This window comes from Ziziphus jujuba, chromosome 6 (assembly GCF_031755915.1).
Source record: "Ziziphus jujuba cultivar Dongzao chromosome 6, ASM3175591v1".
NCBI lineage: Eukaryota > Viridiplantae > Streptophyta > Magnoliopsida > Rosales > Rhamnaceae > Ziziphus > Ziziphus jujuba.
In genome coordinates, this window is record NC_083384.1 from 617,194 (window position 1) to 632,500 (window position 15,307).

The following is a 15,307-nucleotide window of genomic DNA, read 5'->3' on the forward strand; positions in this document are numbered from 1 at the left end:
GGTTACATACATAAGAAAAATTGACTCTCTAAATATTTGCAAACCTAGGATAACACAATTTAATAATATTTAATTTGAAAGACCATAGTATATCATAAACTATAATGGCACCATACATACATATATCCATTGTAATTATGGCTGCGTGGAAGTGTGTTGAATGATGAGTAGATAGTAAGTGTCTTTATTATGGACGCTTTATTCTGGCTCCACTTATGAAAGGCCAAGCCAATACAATAGGCATTGCAATGAGAAGTGCTTTACTTGGAGAAATAGAAGGAACATGTATCACACACGTAAAATTTAATAAAATACCACATGAATATTCTACCATAGTGGGTATTCAAGAATCTGTACATGAAATGTTAATGAATTTAAAAGAAATTATATTGACAAGTAATCTTTATGGAGCTCATGATGCGAATCCGCCGGAACCCGTACAACCAACAACCCGCTGGGGTGCCGATTCGTTACGGATGAAGGTGGGACCAATCATTAGAGCACAAGCCAATAAGGTCAAGGATAACCTTGCTGTGCTTATTCAAAGGATAAATCATAATCAAGAAGGAATGATCATGACCAAAGAACCAAGACCTATTTTGCTTATACAAGCGCAGGAGACTGGTATGGACCCGGGTGACGGTTTTGGTACATGTTTGGAGTCTGGGAAGTATGAAATGGTTCCAATGCTTTATGGGTTCAATACATATGCCTAAGAGGTCATGGAATCAAATTAAATCAGCCTCAAATGCAATCAAAAAGTTCTTGTACGGACAACATCAACAATTTGGCCGAATTGACTGTATTGCTTGCTGGCTTTATTGTATTTTACTGTATTAGCCTTTTCTTATTTTTCCAAGCATGGGCAATGTGTGGGACTTCATATTCAGCTTATTTTTCATCCTAAAAAGCATCTAGAAGCTGATTTGGAGCTCAAAGAGGTCAAAGATTGATCAAAGTCAACTTGATCAAAAGGGTAGCATTTTTAGTTTCCTAATTTGTTTTTACTTTTTGTTTTAGGAAACTACCATTACTTTTTGGGTTTTATTTATTTATTTTCTGGAAAAATAACTTTAGGAAGGTTTTTATTTTATTCTTTTCATTGTAAATTAATTAATTCCTAATTTAATATAAAGGAATTAATTAATCAAACTTAGATTAGGAAAGGAAGTATAGTTTCGACCAACTAGGTTTCTTTATGTGTGGTGGCCGGTTTTCTTTATGTTCTATGGTTTTTAAGTTTTCCTTTCAAAGTCTATTTAAAGGCTTAGTTATCAATTAGAATTAACTTTGATTTGATTAAGAAAATACTTGTGAGATTATCTATCTCTTTGTTCTTTGAGAACACCTAAAACACCATTAGAGAATTGGTTGTTTTAGCTTGACTTATCAATAAGTTTTCCATCCCCTATTGTGGCGTCTACATTATACTAAGATTTCTAACCACAGGTTGGTTAGGGATTGAGTTCAATGCCATTAGAACTTGAACTTAATTGAGATCCGGGCTAATATAATACAGATTTAGGAGCAGGTCGTCCTAGGTTCATATCATTTGGTATCAGAGCTAAATTTTGTTCAAGTTTGATCAATCTTTATTTGCTTTATTTGCTTTTGTGTTATTCTGCAATTTTAGCATTAGGTTAAGGTTGCTTCTATCATCATACATGTTGAATTAGGTTTCCTAGTTTGTTGGTTGTTTTTTTTTCATCATTGTTCTTGTTAATTTTGGTTTTTGTTGATTTTTCTTTGCTGTTTTAGTCTTAAATATTTTCATTCATATATTCAAAAATAAAAAATAAAAAATTGAAGAGTGGGGTTTGCGGAATAAAAAAATAAAATAAAATAAAATCACACAATTTGAATTTTTGATTGGGAGGTCATGGGTTTGGTGTTTGTGTTGGAATTGGAATTGCAAATTTGTTGTTTATTCTTGCTACTGTAGTTGTGTCTGATATTCATTGAGTGAAAAAAAAAAAAAAAAAAGAAAGCCGAATATTAAAAATATATATATATCGGTTTGTTAAAAATTGGTGTTGAAGTTTGTTGCTGGAAATTTCTTGTAACTGCTGCTGTGTTAATTATTTATTCCATATTTGGACTTTCTAGAGAGTTATTTTTGCTGCTTGATATTTGAGTTTGAGTGCTAAATTATTTGGATTAAAATTAGTTAAAGGAATTGATACAAAACTTGAATTACAAGAACAACAACCAACACTTTTCTATATTTTTGTTCTCTTTGATTCTTGTTTGTATTTGAACTTCTTTTTCTAGAATTTTATTCTTGAACTCATAATATATTACCATCTGGTCCAGTTCTTCAAAATTCCAAACTTTTCTCATTAATTTGCTTTATTTAGTCTAGAAAAACCGAAAATAGGTATTTTCATTCCGTTCAGTATTTGTTTATTTTTGCTTACTGTTTTGTTGATAAGTTTAATTAAAACATACTAGTGATCTAAATGCTATTTTGTGGGTGTTTTTAATTAGAACTTTGAGATAATTGATTGAGTAGAAAAAGGCAAGAGTGTGTGAGCTTAAAAGAGCGTAAAAGCTGAAACTAGTGTGCAAACACGAGGGTCAAGACCTTGTTTGAGTGAAACACATGAGGGAGTGAATATTGTGAGGATTTATTTTATTTTTGCAGTATTTTACTAACATGGCAGATTCTAGAATAAGAAGAGGAGATCCACCCTTGAGGATCAATGAGGAAGAGTCCGTAGCATTCCATGGCGATGCCCGAGCTACCGGGAGTGGAGACCAAGTGGACATGAGAGCTGTTTTGGAGTCAATACAGAGGGTTAGTGCTCAAGTTGAGAATATGAATCAAATAATGGGAAGGCTAGAAGCCTCACAAGGAATGCCGAACACAAGAAATAGGCAAGAATTCCATGGAGGACGAGGCCTAGGATTCAGTGGAGACTTTGAGGAAGATATGGATAAAACTTTTGCTGTCCAAGATAGAGCTGGCTGTGGAAGATATAGGAAGGAAGATACAGATGATCATTTGGGAAATATCAAGGTTAACATCCCACCTTTTATGGGTAAAAGTGATCCCGAAGCTTATTTGGAGTGGGAAGAAAAAATGGAGATGATTTTTTACTGCCATAATTATTCGGAAGGTAAGAAGGTGAAGTTGGCAGCGATGGAGTTTGGACATTATGCACTCCAATGGTGGACCAATGAGCAAAATACCCGAAGGAGAGTTGGTGATGATTTAATCTCGACATGGCGTCAAATGAAAAGAGCCATGAGGAAACGGTTTGTGCCATCCCATTACCATAGGTTGCTGCATCAAAGGATTCAATCTTTATCTCAAGGAACTAGGTCTGTGGAGGATTATTACAAAGAGATGGAGATACTCATGATGAGGTTAATCATGAGGGAGGATAGGGAGGCAACAATGGCAAGATTTCTTGAAGGGTTAAACCGTGACATTGACAACGAGCTTGAATTACAACAATACTTGGAATTGGAGGAGATGTTGCATGTAGCAATTAAGCTTGAGAACCAATTCAAGAGGAGGGGTGTTAGCACACGGTTTGGAGGAGTTTCTAGCAGTGGAAGGACAAGTTCAAGTGGCTGGAAAAACAATTCCACTTATGAAAGCAAGCTGAAGCCGAAACTTGGTGAATAAGCTACCAACCGGCCAGGAAGAGAATTTAAAACCGAATCTGCCCAAGCCATTAAAGGTGAGCTAAAATCTGAACCTAAACCTCAAAAGTCAAGAGAAATTATTTGTTTCAAGTGCCAAGGAAGAGGACATATAGCCAGCCAATGCCCGAATAGAAGGATAACGATAATTAGGGGTAATCGAGAGGTGGAATCCGAAAGTGATGCTAGTGAGGCTGAAATCGAACAAGAAGATGAAGGACTTGATGATGAGGCCGAACCATTAAACACATCAAATGTTGAGCTAAATTTGGTCTTAAGGAGGGTATTTTCTATTTACAAGGATGAAGAACAAATTCAACGAGAGAAAATCTTCCACACTCGTTGTGAAATACAAAGTAAAATTTGCAGCATGATTATAGATAGTGGGAGTTGTACTAATGTAATAAGTAACCTTGTAGTTGAAAAATTGGGCTTAAGAACAATAAAACATCCTGAACCATATAGATTACAATGGCTTAATGATAGTAGTGAGATGAAAGTAAACAATCAAGCCAAAGTAAAATTTAATATAGGTAGATATGAGGATGTAGTTTTATGTGATATTGTACCCATGATTGCTGGACATATACTATTAGGTAGGCCATGGCAATTTGATAAAGATGCTACTCATTTCAGTCAAGAAAATAGTATTGTTTTCAGGTTTAAATGGAAGAAGGTCAAGCTGGAACCATTGTCTCTTAAAGAGGTTTACAAAGACCAATTACAAATGCAACAAAGGAGAGAAGCCGAAAAGCTTAAGGAAAAAGCAAGTATGGCACCAACGGCTTCACCATCCTTTTAAGAAGGCAAGAATGAGGTTGGTGATCAAGGTAAGGTTTCTAAGACTCATATTGAGTAGAAAGATCAAGGAAAAACTGAAAGAGAGGGGAAAGAAAGTGGCAAACCCGAGGGCTTGGAGAAGGAAGGGAAATCCGAAGGTTTGCGCCAATCCAAGGGGGAAAAAGAAAAAGAAAGAAAAGAAAGGTCAAATAGCAATTTTTATTTAAGTTTTGGGGATGTTAATAAGGCTATCTTGGGTAAGAAACCATTGCTGTTTATGAATTACAAAGATGCTAAATTAAAAATTCTTTTTTTGTATAAAACTTTATCTGCATTATTAAAAGGTTTACTTAGAGGAAATTTGAAAATTTGGGAGATATTATTTGCTAATATTAAAAAGTGTGATGAATATGTATCTCTAGTATTTTTTTACGATAGTATTTGACCCAGGAGATTTGGTTTGGCTGCACTCAAGAAAGAAGGGATTCCCCGAACAAAAAAAATCAAAGCCTATGCCGCATGTGGACGGATCTTTTCAAGTTTTGGAGCCGAATAACAAGAATGCCTACAAGCTTGATTTACCGGGTGAGTATAACATGAATGCTGCATTTAATGTTGCTGATTTAACTCCTTTTTCTGCAGGTGATGATCTGATTTGAGGACAAATCCTTTTCTAGAGGAGGGAATGATGCGAATCCGCCCGAACTCGTACAATCGACAACCTGCTGGGGTGCCGATCCGTTACGGATGAAGGTGGGACCAATCACTAGAGCACAAGCCAAGAAGTTCAAGGATAACCTTGCTGTACTTATTCAAAGGATAAATCATAATCAAGAAGGAATGATCATGACCAAAGAACCAAGACCTGTTTTGCTGATACAAGCTCTGGAGACTGGTACGGACCTGGGTGACGGTTTTCGTACATTTTTGGAGTCCGAGAAGCATGAAATGGTTCCAATGCTTTATGGGTTCAATATATATGCCTAATAGGTCATGGAATCAAGTTAAGGCAGCCTCAAATGCAATCAAAAAGGGCTTGTATGGACAGCATCAACAATTTGGCCGAATTTGTTGTATTGCTTGCTGGCTTTACTGTATTAGCCTTTTCTTATTTTCCCAAGCATGGCCAATGTGTGGGACTTCATATTCAGCTTATTTGGCATCCTAAAAAGCATCTAGAAGCTGATTTGGAGCTCAAAGAGGTCAAAGATTGATCAAAGTCAACTTGATCAAAAGGCTAGCATTTTTAGTTTCCTAATTTGTTTTTACTTTTTGTTTTAGGAAACTACCATTACTTTTTGGGTTTTATTTATTTATTTTCTGGACAAATAACTTTAGGAAGGTTTTTATTTTATTCTTTCCATTGTAAATTAATTAATTCCTAATTTAATATAAAAGAATTAATTAATCAAACTTAGATTAGGAAAGGAAGTATAGTTTCGGCCAACTAGGTTTCTTTATGTGTGGTGGCCGGTTTTCTTTATGTTCTAGGGTTTTTAAGTTGCCTTTCCAAAGCCTATTTAAAGGCTTAGTTATAAATAAGAATTAACTTTGATTTGATTAAGAAAATACTTGTGAGATTAACTATCTCTTTGTTCTTTAAGAACACCTAAGACACCATTAGAGAATTGGTTGTTTTAGCTTAACTTATCAATAGGTTTTCCATCCCCTATTGTGGCGTCTACATTATACCAATGTTTCTAACCACAGGTTGGTTAGGGGTTGAGGTCAATTCCATTAGAACTTGAACTTAATTGAAATCCGGGCTAATATAATACGGGTTTAAGAGCAGGTCGTCCTAGGTTCGTATCAGCTCATGATGCGTCTATTTGTGTCTAAGGTCCTCGATATGTAACTGCCCAAGACATCATCTTACCACCCCGATAGTATTCAATCTTATGTGAATGGGAATGAAAAACAAGAGATATTGTTTCTTGAAATATGGACAAATGGAAGTTTAACTCCTAAAGAAGCACTTCATGAGGCTTCCCAGAATTTGAGTGATTTATTTATTCCCTTTTTAAATGCAGAAGAAAAAAATTTCCATTTAGAAAAAAAAGCCAACACAATGTTACTTTACCCCCTTTTACTTTTCATGACAGATTGGCTAAACCACGTAAAAATCAAAACGAAATAACATTGAAATCTATTTTTATTAACCAATTAGAATTGCACCCTAGGTTCTATAATTGCCTGAAAAGGTCCAATATACATACATTATTAGACTTTTTGAATAACAGTGAAGAAGACCTTATGAAAATGAAACATTTTCGCATAGAAGATATAAAACATATATTGGACATTCTAGAAATAGAAAAGCATTTTGCATAAATTTTAATGGATTATTTCTTTTTTTTTTCTAAAAAAAAAGATAAAAATGAGTTTTGAATCTTTAGTACATTCCATATACTCAGAATAGATCCAAAATTGAATTGAATAAATAAATGTATCCAGGGAGAATTCACTTTGAAGTGACAATTCCCTACATACACACATCGTGTTGTTTTTTTTTTTTTTCTCACAATTGAATCAATTTAAAAAAGACCTAATGTTAGGGATTTATCAATAGGTAAGGATGCTCCAATACCCAACCAAAGGACTACTAGGGTACCAATCAAAAAGACAATTGTCGCTACTGGACGACGAAATGGGTTTTGAAATTTATTAACATTCTCCAAAAAGGGTACTGGTAATAACCCTGCGGGAATGGAAACCATTAAAAGAATGCCTAATAATTTATTGGGCACTGTATGAAGAATTTAAAATATGGGAAAGAAATACCATTCAGGCAATATCTCCAAAGGAGTGGCAAATGGATCCGCGGGTTCGCCAATCATTGATGGTTCTTGAACCGCTAAACCTATGTTAGACGCAATGGTACCTAAAATTACTACTGGAAAAATATATAAAAGATCATTGGGCCATGGGGGCTCTCCATAATAATTATGCCCCATCCCTTTAGCCAACCTAGCTTTTAATACAGGATCGTTCAAGTTAGGTTTTTTTGTTATTAGGATAGGTGAATTATTCTAGATCCATCCCCTAAAAGAACCAGACATGGAATTTTTCATCATCTGCTCGAGCACGATCAAACAAACCAAATAGATCCATATAAAAAATAAAAAATTGATATGGTATCCACACCTATATGAATGATTCTATGTAAGAGTAAGAAAAAATATACAAATTTCCTTCTTTTGGAGTTTTAACAACCATCCATTGTAAGGAATTCAGTTCTTACAGATAAATGCTTAATGACCGAGTAGGCTTACAAATTATGATCAAGTGCTTTCTGGGCCGTCTCAGACCTTGCAATTGGACTTTATCCCCAAGAATATCAAAACTTTGTACATACAAAGGATTTACTTGTTACTAATCTAGTTTAGCTCCAATTCTTCTTATTCTTCTTTAGATCCCTTGATTCATTCCGATAGTATAATAAATTGAGTCAACGCAAAGGAAATGAATACATTTCCATACTATTAAGTAAGTCAGATATACAGAACATACTCTGGGATTATGTCACATCACCTCACTTTTTCTTTCTACTGGATCTCAGGGAGCCCATTCATATACGACATGATTGAGTCTGATCATAGAAAAGATTATCTTCAAATGGACCAGCCTAAACCTCTATATGGGGCTTACATGGTGGTTGGAACAAAGACACAATTTTTTTATTTTAGTTGTGAATTCAAATGTGGCAGATAAGGGTATATATTCTGCATGGCCCAATCAATAGTTCAAGTCACACACTCCCATAATCCATTTTATCTTCGAAAAATTCACTTCAACTATGAGTGTCAAAAAAATAAAAATAATACATCATTACATTTTTGCATTGTTGAAGGGAAATATCCAAATACATGTCTTATTCAATTCAATAAGACATATTTGTAGCAATGAAATACTATTGGTCCTACCCCAATTGATAAATGATTGGTTATAAATAGCTAGGATATAATATATTTTTTATATTATTTACATTATAAATTACATTACATTATATTATAAAGGGCCAGAAATCCCTTGCTTACGTATCATTAGAAAGTGCATTAACATGGATACGGCAGTGAGAAGAGGTAATAGAAAAATGTGTAAATTATAAAACGGAGTCAAAGTGGATTGTCCCACACTAGCACTTCCGCATAATAACTCTACCAAGGGCGATCCTATTACAGGAATAGCTTCTGACACACCTGTTACAATGTTTACTGCCTAATAACCAATTTGGTCTCGAGGTAAGGAATAACCAGTTACACCAAAAGATGTGGTCAATACACCCAAAACCACACCTGTAACCCAAGTCAATTTGTGAGATTTTTTAAAGCCAATGATGAGATACACACGAAATACGTGCAAGATCATCATTAGGACCATCATATTGACCGACCATTGATGAACTGATCGGATTAACCAAACAAAATGTTGACATGAGGAGGAACATATTTATTAGTTATATCATCTGCAATTGCCTGAATCTCAAGATGTTCATCGAACCAATCAAAGATTTTATTGGGATAGGTAAACAGAGTGGACCCGCCTTCCCCCCCGCCGGAGAGCCGTATATGAGAATTTCATCTCATATGGCTCAAAACATAACACTAAAATACTAATTCAATTGGATATGTGTAATAGAAAGTTAAGTTCAAAACTTCTTAATCCTCTGATTCAATCGTTTATGAAGATACAAAAGAATAAAAATCCAAAAGTTCTTTCTTGTGGTTATAATGCCAAAATATCAAGTCGGCTCATTTGTCTCTATGGTGATGATTATAGGCCTCTTGAATCTTCTTTTTACCTATTTTATATATTTTTTTAATGTGTGTAATGCGCCTTTAACTACTGTTTTCTTTATTATTGATATTGATAGAAATTATCTTGTTAAGTCCCTATGAATCGGTTAAAACCCTAAATTCATACTAGAACCATGATGATTCGATAACCTTTTCTTTATAAACTAATTCCAAAAATTCCTTGAGTAAGAACTGTTGGATTATCACTTATTCAATGAATAATTGGAATGAATAAAAATCCAAAGACACCCTTGTCTTTTGATCAAAATAAGCGTAAATAAGAGTTTGAAAAAATAAAAATATTTCGATTTATAACTTCTAAATCTAACTCCTTGACAAAAAAAAAAAAAATGGAAGTCCAGACACGTGGTTTTAATATTAAGGATGAATCATAGTGCTAATAATACTTTGGAATCTACTTCCTATATTCCATGCTTCAGATACTAGAATGAATATCCGATGAAGTAAAACCATCTCTATCAAGATGACAGATGCATTCTCTGTACTATCCATAGGATCAATTATAACAAGTCACCCAATCATATTCTGGAACTGCAGAAACAAAGAAATTTCATGATCGAACTACCAAAATAGAATGGGATAAAAATCAGAGACCTAAATGCTTCACTTTGTATTGAAATGCTAGTTACTAGTTCTTGTGAATCTAAGTCATTCCAATTCCATCCAACGAAATGGAAGAATTATAAATCTCGAAAATAATAGATAGGAATACCACAAAAAGGGCCATTGCGATACCCATCAACGGAGTAGTTCCCCACCCAGGAGATACTTTACCATATTCTAAATTCAATGGTTTCAATAAACTCCTTACAGCAGTTCATCTTGGACCAGATCTAGAACTCCTCTCAACGGTTTGTGTAGCCATAAATCGTATTTTATATTCATTGAGATTTGTTGACTTTGTATACCATTCCGTTGTAAATAAATGATCTTATCATAGACCCATTGTGGTATTGAAACTATATAATAATGGAAATAGCAACCTTAGTAGCCATCTTTATATTGAGTTTACTTGTAAGTTTTACTGGGTATGCCTTATATACTGCTTTTGGGCAACCTTCTCAACAACTAAGAGATCCATTTGAGGAACACGGAGACTAGTTGAAGTAATGAGCCTCTCAAAATTGGGAGGCTGATTACTTTCAATTGAGATAATAAAAAATCATTTCATCTTTTTAGTTGGAACTTTAGGTGGTTCTCGGAAAAAGATAGCGAAAAAAATTATTTCTAAAATTGAGACTAAAAGGAATGTATAAACCAATGCTTCCATGGATTCGATCGTGGTTTATATACAATTATAGCTTCCATACCTTTTTATTTGGGATCATCCCCCGGATAAAGAAAAAGCAAGAGTCCAAGAAAAGGTAGTGATTCAAATCAAGATTTATCTGGTACCCTACTCACAAAACTAAAAACGAAAAATAACAAAACAATATTCTATCAAATTACTTGTCTTCTTGTAGTTGGATCTCCAAATTTTTTGAATGCTCCAAATTCTACTTAAGCATCCAAATTGGGGTCAATACCAGCAAAAATATCTCTTAACAAGGTTCTAGCACCATGCCAAATGTGTCGGAAGAAAAAGAACAAAGCAAATGAAGCATGTCCAAAAGTAAACCAACCCGTTGGACTGCTACGAAAAACATCGTCGAATTTCAAAGTAGCACAATCTAATTCACAAATTTCACCCAATTAAGAACATCTAGGATATTTTTTCATAGTAGCGAGATCACTATAACTGATTCCGTTGAGTTCGCTGCCATAGAACTCAACAGTTACACCTACTTGTTCGACATTGTATTTTGATTCTACCCTTCTAAAAAGAACATCGGCTCTAACAATTCTGTCTCCATCTACCAAAACAACCAGAAATGTTTTAAAAAGAGTAGGTATAGGACCCCGTTATCTCTAAAATAGGGTTTCCTAACAACCTAACAGCAATTCCATCCCCATTGTCCATTGAGGCTGCCCAGAATAATCCTCCTTTTGCTGAATTATTGCCGATGTAATCATAAAAAGCTAATTTTTCAGGAATTTTCGACCAAGCTTCGGATAAACTTTGATTTTGGGCTAGCCTAGCACCAACTCATCTATATATTTCTTGTTGAAAGTATCCTTGATCCCATTGATAATGAGTGGGACCAAATAATTCAATTGAGGTAGTTGCTGAACCATACCACATAGTTCCAGCAACCACAAAAGCTGTAAAAAAGACAGTAGCAATACTACTGGAAAGGACAGTTTCAATATTTCCCATATGTCCTTTGCATAGATGTTGGGGTGGACGGACGCTAAGATGGAATAGATCCACCAATATGCCCAATGTCCTTGCAGCAATATGATGAGAGGCTATTCCTCCCGGAACAAAAGGATCAAAACCTTCCACACCCCACGCTGGATTTACAGATTGTACCCTTCTGATTAGTCCATAAGGATCGGATACCCATATTCTCAGACCATAGAATCCTGCTACATGAAATGCGCTAAAACCAAAACAAGCTAGCCCTGAAAGAAATAAATGAATTTCAAAGATTTTGGGTAAATCCAAAGATGGTTTTCCTGTACGTTCCTCACAAAATATTTCTAGATCCCAATACACCCAGTGCCACATAGCTGCTAAAAAGCATAAGCCAAAAAACACAATATGTGCACCGGCCACGCCTTCGTAACTCTAAATAACCAGATTTGTTATAGTCACTCATGTGATACTCCAATCGGCCCATGAATTGGTTATTCCTAAACAAGTGATGAAAGGTATAACAAACATCCCTTGTCTCCACATTGGATGAAGAACAGGGTCAGAAGGATAAAAAAACCCTAATTCGTATACAGCCATTAAACTGACCTAACCAGCAACCAGAGCTGTATGCATTATATGGACAGCAAGCAAACGACTGGGATCATTCAATATGACGGTATGAATAGGACACCAAGGCAAACCCATGGAAATACCCTTCTATCAATGAAAAGTAGACATGAGTGGATTATCTTAGGGAAAGGATTAATATTTGTTCTATTCTTTTAGTAATAATGGAACAATTTTTTTTTGTAGGAACAAAAGGAAGTAGATCTATTCTACACCCGATAAGTACCAATACGTAATGGCAAAAGGTTGATACCTTTTATATGAGTGACTGCATTTATATTTTTTTTAATCATTCAAAGGATCTACATGAAAGAATTTTCTTTTAGTATTTCTGTCTTCCTTTTTTATAAACTTATTCGATCTATGGATAAAATAGGATAAGGAAGAATATTATTAAGACAATAAATACATTGTTACGCTTTCACATCAAAGTGAGCTATAGTAATTAATTTTTATTTCATTTAATGCCTATTGGTGTTCCAAAAGTTCCTTTTCGAAACCCTGGAAAGGAAGATGCATAGTGCGACTTGTCAGATATATTTGGTCATATGGTATTTCCCCTTTCTCTTACCCGATCGAGATATCCTCTCTTTCGCCCAAGAAAGGTTGATTGAATCATCGAAAAATTAGAGCGTGAAATACAATGAAGTGGAATTCAATCTATTTTTTAGGGGTGTATATATATTAATATTCTTAATTATAATAATTTATAAGTTATAGATGGCTTGGTTAGACCGAAAAAATGAAATATAATATTAATATACAGGCTCCATTTAGAAAAAAAAACCAATTGGTAATATATCTATGATTACCACTTATATCATATTCTATTTATAAAGATTTTCCACTCATCATATATAATAATGATATATAATAACGATCTCAAATTGTTAATCAATCGAGTAATGTGATGAATGCATTGAATATTTACTATTTGGTGGGAGACATGGAATAAAAAAAAAAGGGAAGTCGTAGCAATTATTTATTTGAAGAGTTATTTATTTTTAGTTCTCAGACCAGCAGTTCGAGTGGTTGACTCGCTTCTTTCAAATTGTTTCTCATTATTAAGAAAAGGTAACGAAGATAAAATACGAGCTTGTTTTATAGCAAAGGTAATTAATCGATGTTGTTTTAAAGTTAGTTTATACACCCATCTAGATAATATTTTTCGTTGGTCACTAATAAATAAACTCCTTAAACCCATGTTTCGATAATCAATTCGATCCCCTGATTGGATCAGGGGCAAACACCTACGAAAAGATCGCTTGGATTTATCCATGGTTTGTTTATTTTTTATCCTGAAAATCCTACTCCTATTTCGATCGGATCAAAACAAAAAATGATAAAAAATGATTTAGAATTAATTAATAAATAGGATTTGTTTATATTTAATATATGTTATAGAAATGGTTATGTTATATATAATATGTCATTTTTCACCTTCCTTGGATTGGAAGGCGGACACGGAGGCGATCGGTTCGATCTATTTCTTTGTTTCATTGTGAATCATATGTTTGTAACAAAAGGTACAAAATTTTCTCAATTCCAATCGACCGGGCATATTATGTCAATTCAGGAAATGCACATTGATTTTTTATTAACACGGTTTCGAACACAAGCGGTACATTCCAAAATAACCGTTACTCATACATCTTTTTCATTGGCCATGAACCTCCTCTGGGTTTTGTACAAATGGTACTTTGAACTTGGAACAAGCATGAAGAAATTAACAATACTTCTTTATCTTTTGAGTTTTCTGCCGGATCAGTTGCTCAAGACATTTCGTCTCTACCTGAACTCGATGAAAAGAATGGGATCACTTCTTATGGACTCATTGAGAATGATTCTGATCTAGTTCATGGCCTATTAGAAGTAGAAGGCACTCTAGTGATATCCTCACAGACAGAAATAGATTGCAGCCAGTTTGATAATGATCGAGTGACATTGCTCCTTCGGCCCAAACTAAGGAATCCCTTAGATATGATGCAAAATGGATCTTGTTCTATCGTTGATCAAAGATTTCTCTATGAACAATATGAATCAGAATTTGAAGAAGGGGAAGGAGAAGGAGTCCTCGACCCACAACGGATAGAGGAGGATTTATTCAATCACATAGTTTGGCTCCTAGAATATGGCACCCTTGGGGCTTTCTATTTGTTTATATCGAAAGGCCTAATGAATTGGGATTCCCCTATTGGGCCAGGTCATTTCGGGACAAGCAGATCATTTATGATGAAGAGGATGGGGTTCAAGAGAATGATTCAGAGTTCTTGCAGAGTGGGACCATGCAGTACCAGACACAAGATAGATCATCCGAAGAACAAGACTTTTTTTGAATAAGCCAATTCATTTGGGACCCTACAGATCCACTTTTTTCCTATTCAAAGATCAGCCTGTTGTCTCTGTGTTTTCACATTGGGAATTATTTACAGATGGAGAGATGTCAAAGGGGCTTCTTACTTCCCAAAGAGATATTCCTGCATCTATATATAAATGCTGGTTTATCAAGAATACACAAGAAAAGTACTTCAAATTGTTTATTCATCACCAGAGATGGCTTAGAACCAATAGTTCATTATCTAATTGATTTTTCCATTCTAATACTCCATCTGAGATTTACTAATATTTATCAAAGCTGTTCCTATCTAATGGAACGCTATTGGATCAAATGACAAAGATATTGTTGAGAAAAAGATGGCTTTTCCCATATGAAATGAAAATTGGATTCATGTAACAAGAGAAAGAGAAAGGTCTCCCATTCCTTAGTTGGAAAGATATGTGGCCATGAAACAGGTATTAAATGGAACAGAATTGACCAAGTGGTAGAGTCATGGAAACACCCGTTTCTTCCATATTTTGGACCTCAGCTCCATGGAACAATATACTACTACTGAAACATGGAAGAATTGAAATCTTAGATCCAAACATTAGGGATGGAGGGTATGAACTGCCTAAACAAGAATTCTTGAACAGCGACCAACCAAAACTATTACTCACTACATCAAAAAAATTTCCATAAATGAGAGATGTAAATCCATTGGAAAATAAAAAATACACATGTCAGATGAAATGGTTGTCGCTATCTACTACAATAATGAATCATTGGCTTAACTGAATAACTAAATAAAATAGATAGACATTTCTCTTCGTCTTAGGTCGACGGATCTTCTCAATTGACCCCTATATGGATAAT

General features: G+C 34.6%; 2 pseudogenes; one reads left to right on the forward strand and one right to left on the reverse strand.

Moving 5' to 3' along the window:
- Nucleotides 1–10,688: 10,688 nt before the first annotated feature.
- LOC125419425 (photosystem II CP47 reaction center protein-like) lies at nt 10,689–12,192 on the reverse strand (annotated as a pseudogene).
- Nucleotides 12,193–13,693: 1,501 nt separating this feature from the next.
- LOC132804189 (protein Ycf2-like) lies at nt 13,694–14,848 on the forward strand (annotated as a pseudogene).
- Nucleotides 14,849–15,307: the final 459 nt, after the last annotated feature.